Source organism: Prunus persica, chromosome G1, assembly GCF_000346465.2.
Source record: "Prunus persica cultivar Lovell chromosome G1, Prunus_persica_NCBIv2, whole genome shotgun sequence".
NCBI lineage: Eukaryota > Viridiplantae > Streptophyta > Magnoliopsida > Rosales > Rosaceae > Prunus > Prunus persica.
The window spans coordinates 4,199,206-4,210,164 of NC_034009.1; positions in this window are offsets into that span (position 1 = coordinate 4,199,206).

Consider the following 10,959-nt stretch of genomic DNA (forward strand, 5'->3'; position numbering starts at 1 on the left):
TTAGCCAATAGATATATAATATATATTACAAACTAACATTTTAATGTACCAGAATATTATCAGAAAACTATCCTCACGAGATCAAAAGATTTTTCCTTTTTTAACCAATAGATATAATATATATATATATATATATATATATATATATTACAAACCGACATTTTAATGTACCGGAAGGAGGATCATATACAGGTGCTAAGGGGTTTCGTTTAAAATATTAAATTTGACAAACCCCGATATGGTTCACTATAGTCACCCTAAGAAATGGAGATAATGGATGACGGTGGCTGATGGAAGTGATTAAGGTATGATATAAGAAGGCTGATGAAGTAATTGAATCGTGATTAGAAGGTAATTAACAATACTTAAGCTTATTAAATTTTAAATGTACCCCATCAAATTTCTCAAAAATCATCAGGATTGATGTAGGTGATTAAGGCATGATGGAAGCTGACGGAGAAAATTGAGGCATAATTGAAAGCCACTCTTTTGATATAAAAGCACACAGTTGAACGTTCCGAGCAGTAGACTCTTAATAGAACAAAAAAAGATAAAAATAAATCCGAGTGCTAGAAAAATGAGGGGATCAACAGTTCTGCTGTTGCTTGTCTTAGGGTTTATAGGTCAAAAAAGCAGCTGCGTTGATATCTTCCCTGGAAAAAAGCACTTTGTGCGAATCGTGAACCAGCTGGAGAAGGAACAACTCGACTACCATTGTCGATCGGCAGACGATGATCTTGGCCTTCGCAGCCTTCTCCCCAATGGGGGGGAGTGGGAGTTTGGATTTCGCAATGACTTCCTCAAGACACACTGGGACTGTGATTTTTGGTACGCAAATTACAGTGCTCATTTTCGAGCGTTTGACTTTTATGATGATTTTTTGGAAAAATGTGGTGGGGCGCACTGCATATGGGCGGCCAGAGAGGACGGAATATCCTTGTTTAGCATCACAGAGAACGAATGGTATATAGAGTTGGGCTGGACAGAAAACAAACCACACCTTTAAGAAGATATATGATGAGATGTGCCAAGCCATATGGTTTTGCTACTTTTCTGTTTCTTTTCTTTTGTTTTTGTTTTTAAATTCTCCGTTACAATTGCTAGTTTATTTTTTTTTTTTCATCATACGATAAGGAAAAGGTCGGCCATTGGGATCTTATTTTATGTAGTAAGAGGAAATTTTTTTATTTTCATTGTTATTTCTTTTTTGCTCGGTCTTCTTTCTCATTCAAGTTTTTACTTTTTTTCTTGGATCATAACTTAATCATGAGCAGAAAATGGGGTATATCGGTAGATATAACGAAATAATAGTTATGATGTTTCTTTTTCTAATTAAACGAGGAGTTCAAATCCTCTGCTGAAATTAAGTAAATTATATATGTCCAAACTACGTTATTTTAAGCGACTATTAAAATGTAATAGCATTATTGCTAATTTTTTAGTACAAAAATTTAAATGCTAGGGGCTTGTGGGTCGTCAATTAAGATATGTAATGTGAGATTATTTTTGGGTTTAGGATTCATCTCAGAATTATTGAGTAATGTGAGGTTGAGGTAAACTTAGAGTGGTGAGGGGCAAGATAGCGGAGTGTGGGGTGTGAGGTTGTTGAGTTATTTAATTTTTTTTTCTTCTAGGTGTGTATTTAAGGGTAGTTTGGAAAGATAGTGGGATTTTTCTAGAAATTATGAAAATTTGAATTAGAAGTTGGGGTGACGAAGAGAAGTGTGGGGTTAAATAGAAAAACTCTATATTATCCTTCATGAAATAACATGTCTATGTCTAATTGCTCGTTAAATAATAATTTTTTAGAAGCTCATTAAATAATATTTAGTTCAACATGAAATTAGTAATTATACGCAGTCTAAGCTTGAAACCCCAATATATTTTGAAATTCGAAAATTTTGAAATTCGAGATACATTCTAATTTCAATCCAACTTTTTTCATAATTTTCGTATCGAAATTGGATTTCCAATCCAACTTGCAAGTTGCACCTCTGGGCCTATTGGACGTACGTATATAAAATGTATTGGACGTCACACCACATTATTAACTATAATCGGCTGTTGTGAATTATAATGTTTACTTTCTGTCGAAACAATTTTTTCTAGAATATGCATACAACGTGGATAACATCTATATTTCTTTTGTAAGAAAAATATATTATAGATTTCCACTTGTAAAAAAAAAGTAGCGACCTGAAGAGCAGGTTTTCTCCTCCATTAGGTAGCAAAGCAGGAATCTCAGATGTCTGATTCGGGAAGGTTACATACCAAAAAAACATTTGCGTCCATATTACATTAAAACGTTTCTTTTAAAATGCTTAATTTATATTCCGTTGTTACTTAAGATGTTTAAGCTGCATTCCGCTATACCATATATGAAAAGAAAGACAATGGTTTTGTGTGTGAGACTTGGAGAGAGTGAAAAATATTTTTCGAATACAAGCGATTGAGGGAGGGGGGTTTTACACAAATATATTTATAAAGGAAAAAAATAAAGAAAAAAATAAAATGGAAAAAGGTTGGCTCGTTGAAACTGGGGAAGAGCTCCTCCTTGCAACCAATGTGGTTTTGACACTAGTCAAATTTTTTTGTTCTTTTTTGTTGAAACTTTGTTAATGTTGCTTGAATCTGACAAGTGTCAAAACTCCATTTCCTCAATTTTAAAGAGCCAAGCCAAGAGAAAATCAAAGTTCATGGGGGTGATTAAGGGATGAGGGTGGTTGATGAATCTGATGGGCAGAAATAAATAAGGCACATGATTGGATAGCTGATTACGCTTACTATAATTTGAATTATCCAATCAAATTCCTCAGAAATCAAGGGTGATTGAGCATGATTGAATAGCTAATTAAGCTTATTATGATCTTTCGAGTATCCATTCCTCAGAAATCAAGGGTGATTGAGCATGATTGAATAGCTAATTAAGCTTATTATGATCTTTCGAGTATCCAATCAAATTCCTCAGAAATCATGGCTGATTGAGGTGATTAAAGGAGGTATGATATGTCTGCTGCTTAAATCCAATTCCTCAGAAATCATGGCTGATTGAGGTGATTAATTAAGCTGATTTAGAGAACCGAGGCATAACTGGAAAATAATTAGCAGTAGTTTAGCTGGTCATTTTTAGATTATACCCTATAAAAATTCCTCAATAACGACTATTGATGGCAATGATCAAGGCATGACTCTAGAGGCTGATGGAGGTTGATGGAAGTAAAATTCAAGCTCATGCAGAAAACTGAAGCATGATTGAAAAGCATATCCTTCGCTATAAAAAGCACACAGCAAGAGCGCAATGCACAGAGTGGACCAAATTATATGTCAACTACCATTAGAAAAATGAAGGGATCAACCCCAAGATGGCAGCTGCACTTTTTTTTGGTCTTGCTTGCCCTAGCCTTTGTTGGTCAAATTAGCTGCTTTAATCCAGATCCAATCCCCGGGAGAAAGCACTTCGTCCGTCTTGTTAACAATCTCCGAAATGGGCAACTTTTGGTTAAGTGTGGATCCGAAACTCCAGATGATCTTCTTGGCGAGCATCTTCTTGGCACCAATGAGGAGTATGAATTTGGATTTCGCATGAACCTCTACCGCACTAAATTTTACCGCTGTGATATGTCCTACTCCAATTACCATAATCGTTTCGAAGCATTTACCGCCACTAAACATTTTCTGGAAAAATGTGGCGGAGTTCATTGCATATGGAGGGCGCAAGAGGATGGGATATCCTTGTACAACATCAAGCATGATCAGTGGTCTCTGATCTACCGTTGGGAAATACAGAGAATTTAATAGATGAAAAAGATGATGAGACCCCAAGCTTAGCTTTCTGTCTGTGTTAATGTACCTAAACAAATAATTTGATATTAATGGTTTTGTTTCCCCCTGTTATCTTGTTTTTGAATATAAGCGATAGTCTAAACTACGGATCCAGATCTTTTGCTCTGATTTTCTCTGCGATGATCTGCTTTATTTTTGTTCTCCATGCTTCTCCTCATTAAAATTTAATTTAGGAGATTTAAAAGTTGACACATTATCCTGAAACAAAAATCCAATTTACTCCTAATTAAAAAGGAAAAAAAAAAAAAACCTAACACCCAACTAACAAAATAGTTGACGTCTAAAGATATTTTTTTTCTTTTCTCTTGCTTCACACTATGTCCTTTTCTCTTTTTTGCCTTCTTCCTTACATTCTGGTTTTTTTCCCTTTTTCATGTCTCTGCCTCAAAATCTTACCTCTCAGTAAGCTTTCTTTTTCCCAAACCTATGTAATCATAATCCCTTCTTTTTTCGCTATCACAAAAGAAGAAAAAAAAAAACTTATCTTCCCATATCCAAAGGATTTCTTTCTTGTTAATCAACTCAACACTAGGCTGAAATAACTTCCAATTGATGTTGGACAGAATTACAATGGGGTTGAATTTGGCAAGGTGTGAGTCTCACATGAGCATTTTAAATGACATGGTAGTACACGTGTTACTTAACAGATGACTAGTCATATCTGTTTGGGCCTGGTTGAAATTTGATCAGGTCAGGTTTGAGATCCGACAATTAAACTAATAGTGAGCCCAAGCTATATTTCGGTGGGACTAATCAATAAGGTCGGATAGAAGCCCAAAATCGTAAATGTAGCAGAATATCTACATGTGGTGGAATACACCAATTTGGCCGAGAGCATAAAAGTGGTCGACAGACTAAAAATGGCCAAAAGACTAAAAGCGGCCGAATACATTAAATTAGCCAAAGAATAAATAAGGATAGAGATAATCCGTAGGAGGATTTTCTCATATGTTACAATTCAAATATAAAAGGAATTATGTCAGCTTGATAGTCAACTGAAGTTATTGTGGGAGAGCTCAAGATGGAAGGAAAATAAAATAAAATATTATTATTCACATTAAATCACACGCATGAGACAAGGATTGAAGATATTCTAGAGCAATTATGATTGATTTGAAGGCCAATTGACGACCGACCAAATTGAGACGCACCAAAACCCCTATAAATACCAAGCTTATGGAAGAGAGAATGGACCTCCAACACAACTGTAACACCCCGACTCCAAATTTAACCCTTATTTAAATTATTTAATTATTTAAGGGTATTTTGGTCATATTCTTAACCGGAGAGAGTTTGGGGCAGTGACTAGTATTTTTGGATAGGTCGTACTGAGACGAGTTCATAGACACGTAGTGGGCTCGAATCGGAGTTGTAATGAGAGAGATATGGTCAAAAGAAGCCCAGTGGCACAATCGTAAATATTTTAAAATGAAATTTTTTTTATAAAATCTGATTTCTCTCTCTCTCTCTCTCTCTCTCTCTCTCTCTCTCTCTCTCTCCCGCGACCTCTCTCCCTCTCCCGTCGGCTCTCTCTCTCTCTCTCCTCGTATCTCCGGCCACCGACCACAGCTGTGGGCGGGGCCGGTACCAAAACGACCGGGACGACGTCCTCTTCCTTTCCTGACCGTTCCCCGCCGGCGACGCGGCCTGTGCTGGCTGGAAAATGCAGAAAACCGCCGGGAGGTCATCGAAACTTCAACGCCGTCGATCTCCCTCCTCCGGCCACCATTTCCGTAGACCCAGGTATGGATCTTGAACCTCTCGAGCTGTTCTAGCTGATGGTTGGGTAGGATTGGATCGATTCTTAGCGTAGCCAATTTGATTTTCGAATTGAAATTCGGCCGATTTTGGGATCGCGATTCCGGCCACTTCCAGTCAGTTTTTGGGGTAGGTCCAAGAACAAAAGTGGCTCCAAATAGGGTGTTATACCCAGGGTAGGAGTTTGGAGCCGTGGTTTTGAGATTTTCCAGCAAAGCATTATCGCTTTGGGCACCCACGCACTGCCGGCCCGTGCGGCGGCGCGTGGGCACTATAGAAAAAGTAGCACTATGTTCCGATGAGATCCTTAGGTTGTCACGAGTGCGTAGGAGTTCGCGGATCTAAATTCGGACGTCGTTTGACTATCGAACGGATATTCGCATATTGCGCGTTATCCGGGTTCGATAGGTTGGGACCGTTGGATGGACCCAAATTTAATATATGTTAATCTAGGTAATTCTAGGATCGTGTAGGAATTCACGGATTGTGAATCGGAGCCCCGGATGTTCCGAATAATAATTTTAAAGTTTATATTTTATATTAACCGTCAGATCGTGCGATCGTGAGCAATCCGACCGTCCAATCTGAACCAAACTTGCAGGACAAGTGTCCTATACCTGGTCGAATCCATAGGGACTTTCGGATCAGAAATTGGAGGTCGTGGGTTCCGCAGGTCCGTTTGACCAGGGTTAGAGTAGTTTGACCCTTGGTTGACCGTGAGTCTCCCGGAGTAATCTCACCTTTCCAGGGGAGATTATCGGGTGCTAGACTATTGTGGAGGGTTACACAATATTAGAATTAATGTATATAATTATAATTATAATATGTTTGTACAAGGGTACAAAAGAGTCTAGAATGTCAGTTTGGAGTGCTATACGCACTACCTTAGGTACCTCCCCGGATTTTGGTTTCACTACAAGTACCACCAAGTGAAAGTTAGGTCCCACGTGGCGTAGGCTATCCGGCGTTGGGACAGGCCCCATACGTGGCGTTGGTTGTACCAGCGTATGGGGAGAATTGTAATATGATGTTCAGGTCTCACGTGGCGTAGGTTATCCGGCTTTGAGACAGGCCCCATAAGTGGCGTTGGTTGTACCGGCGTATGGGGAGATTATATGAAATACAGAGAAATGAAATAAGGTATCGATTAAGTGTGGAATTGGGTTTTATGGAAGAACTACTTGTGGCTTGATCCATCAAGGAGGGTACATAGGCAGCCTAAGGTTATTAGGTGCAGCTGCAGACTAAGTGTTAGTCAAAATTTGTATTTGAATGGTTTGGTAGTTGGTTGAGAATTATTGGAAGGCCGAAGGCCATTTATGTGAAGTTGCATGAAATTATATTGTGCATGCTGCCAGTTGTGAATATTAAATACGTTTTTATGCAGGTTGTAATTTTGGGAAACGTCCAATTTATAGGGGAGACTCTGCCGAAATTTCGGCAGGAAGTCTCGACCCTAAGTAAGTGGGCCTGGCATCGGAGTGATATTAGGAATTCCAAAGGGTTCGCCTCGGGTTTATGAAAAATTCGGGACGGGTCCTTTCACAACACACAACTTGTCATTTTACATTCTCTTCAATTTCTATCCTAGGAGTAGCATAATGTAGCCATAGCCTAGTTCTTATTTTTTCTGCTCTAGTTTCCGTAGATTTCAATTATGCCTTTATATTCTTGTTCTTGTTTTTAAATTCTATTTTAATTACAATAATTTCAATTCACGTTATCTTTACTCTTCTTTGTAATCTAGTTTACTTTTCCGCCCTTTATTTTACGCACTCGCATTTCAATTCTTTAATTTACGCAATTTACATTACGCACTTGTCTTTACATTCTTTATTTTAGGAACTTTAAATTATGTACTCGTCTTTAAATTATTTATTTTACGCACTTTACTTTCCACACTTGTCTTTCAATTATATTTAAATTCAAGCACCTTTTACTTTACGCACGTGTTCTTCGTTTCATTACATTCCACTTTCAATCTTCATCTCCACCCACTCCACATCATTTGGTTGCTCACATAAAGCCTTGACTTCGAGGTAGTGAAAGAACCTACGCCGTGAGGAGGTTCCTTGCTTGGCCGTACAATCGTTTGATTAAAGTCAGATTTCGGACGCATCATCTACTTACATTCCATTCAAGCCTAATTCGTGCCTTGGTGGTGGCACGCCTCACACTCAATTAAAGAAGGACCAAAAACTCTTTCAATCGGCCTACCTGACCGAAAAGAGGGAAACAATATCCTAATACATTCTAATGTGTGCAAGGCATGATTTACCTTTGAGCTGATTTGCATTTAGTCACACTTTGTCTCTGTCATAGTAGGCCTCTCCAAACTCGTCTAACCTAGACTAATCAAACTTGTGCTTCATGATTTAGTGTAGCAAATACAATGTTTTCCAAAAAAGCTCAAAAAACAAAATAGCTAAAGCTAACCTAATAGAAAGGAAATAATAAATCATAGGATAAGATCAAGGATGCTGGAGGTGATTGAGGCATGATATGTCTCTGTCATAGTAGGCCTCTCCAAACTAGTCTAACCCAGACTATTTAAACTGGAGCTTGATGATTTAAAGTAGCAAATACAATGTTTTCCAAAGAAGCCAAAACACAAAAATAGCTAAAACTAACCTAATAGAAGGGCAATAATAAATCATAGGATAAAATCAAGGATGATAAAGGTGATTAAGTCACGTGAATAGTGACTGCCCTGGCAATTGTTTTGATGCATTCCCACTCATTGTCATGACAACCCAATGGCAACCACTATTTACATGAGATAGAAGGAGAGGAATTTGTATGAATTTTGGTGTGGGAAGTGAAGAATATGACTAGGTATTTATAGGAAAAAAATCTGAATTTTTTGGTATTTAAATTGGCTGCTTACGTCACACTGAACTCAGCATGATATCAGCTTACCCAAGCAACAACTCAGGCAAATCTTGCCTTTATGCTTGCCCAGTTTTATGGACCCACTTCTTTCTATGGCAACTTTCCCTTGGTGAGGGCTTTCTTGGAGCCTAGGCCCCCTTTTGCCTTGGTGAAAGTGCGCTAAGGCATAATATATGAAGGGAATAGTTCAGCTTATTATCAAATCTCTCAAAAATCATGGCTGATGGAGAAAATTAAGGCATAATTGATTAGGAAATGGTTGACTCTTCTCTACATGCTTGGTATAAATATATGCTCCATATGAATTTGGTGTCCTGCTAAAAGCTTCAAAAAATGGTGGGTGGAAAGAGATCATTTTGTTTTTTTAAATTTACATGGTGTGTGTCAAGATAAGGTGGGTGGAGAAATAGGACTGCTGTTGGAAATAACAGCACTCTTTAGAGAAAGAGATAATAAATCCGACAAAAAAAGAAAATTATAATTCTCCCCTAAAACGGAAATGAATTAACTAACCAACCAAATAGATATTTACCTTATAAAAAAAACCAAATAAATATTTACGTACATTTGTTCTCTTGCTATAAGAACAGATGTATATAAATAGCTAGAGTGTACATCGTGGGATCAAATCATATCGAGTATAAGCAAAATGAAAGGAAAAACTTTACGGGTGTTGTACTATTTTCTGCTCTTGGCTTCATTAGCCTTCAAGCCAAGTTCCTGCTCCAGTACTACGTCAATTGGGAAAAAGTACTTTGTGCGTATCGTCAACGATCTGGACAACAAACCACTTGACTTCAGTTGTAAATCTGGTGATGATCAAATCAATCGCAGTCTTCCAACTGCCGGATCACAGTTTGAATTTGGATTTCGACTGGGGTTTACGACTCAGTTCAATTGTGACCTGCGGTACTCAACTTACCATGCTATGATTATTGCGTTTAGAGATGAGGAGGCTCTTCTTAATGATTGTGGTGGAGTACATTGCATATGGAGTGCGAGACAGGATGGAATATACTTATATAGGATCAAGCATGATGATTATAAAAAGTGGTATGACTGGGAAAACCAAATTCGAACATGAAATTTGTCGGGCCTTGAGTTCTGATATATTTGTACTCAAAATAAATATAATAAAGGGATTTGTTTTTGTGTAGCTTGTAATTCTACTTGTCAGTATGATTATCAAATTTCAAGTTTCGTTTTATTGATACTGGATATCAATTTCAAGTTTTATTCTATCATTGCAACTTTCAAGTGTTGGTTTATCTGATTTGGTATGTTTCAAGAGCAATTTTCATGGGGCTTTTTTCTTTTGGGAGTTTCATTATTATGCTTAATATAGGGGTCCAAATTATTATATAAAAAAACCTACATGAAATGAACTTTAGAAACACACCCAAAGTCCATTTTACAATATATAACAAATTGGCTTTGAACTTCCTATAATTTACAACACTGCCATTGGTTTTCTTAAAACAAGCCCAACCTCAAAAGCTCACAAATAAAGCCAAAACAAAAGGGTTAAACCAAAAATTAGTATATTAAGTAAACTAAAAATAGGACAGCTGGCAATAGTAGGGTTTTTGTAGAATTCAGTATTATTATTTGATTTTGAAAGAGTTATTTGGTATTAAAGTTGAGAGAGAGAGAGAGAGCACACCAAAGGCGAGAGCCAACCAACTAACACCTTATTGGTATGAAAAAATTATCTTAACAACGAGGAAAAATGTCTGGTTGGCGTGCATGTGGTATTGAACTAATTAAAAAGATAAAAATAAAATATATATGCGAACCTTAACCAAATAGAAAATTTACCATATATATATCCATATCTAGCCTATTTATGTGGCTTGCCAAAAGAATCTGAGAACTATGCATGCATGCTGGGCTGGATGATCAAAAACTCCAAACAGCTATAGATTTTAAATTAGGAACAATTTTTTCTTATTCATGTATATGACAATTGTTTCCTACCATCATATTGTTGCAATATATATTCGAGACCAGCATATAATTATATATTTACGAAAATGGTATGTTGTCATAACGTTAGAATGAAAATGTATTTGGTTTTCATGGCAAGGAAAGCATTCGTGAAATCTGATTGGAGCATTTAAGTTTCCTTTGAAATAATTAGGAAATGATTGCCTCATTCTAACTTAGATGAGCATGTCCTTGTGGTAGTAATCTTGGGTTTTTGAACTATAAAGTAGAGGGAGAGAGACGGTATCTTCCTCTTTAACTTAATTTGTACTCTTTTTTTTTGGGGGGGGGGGGTGTTAAATCTTTGTTCTCCTACTTGAATACAAAACAAAAAACACAGAGAGAGAGAGAGAAAAAAAAGAGTCCCATTCAGAGAAATGCTCTTCCCCTTATGCTGCTGCTAGTTATTCTTAAAAACCACCAGTATTGGTGCTGACATTGGGCCTTCCAAAGATGTCACCGTCGTCTGAACGTATGAGG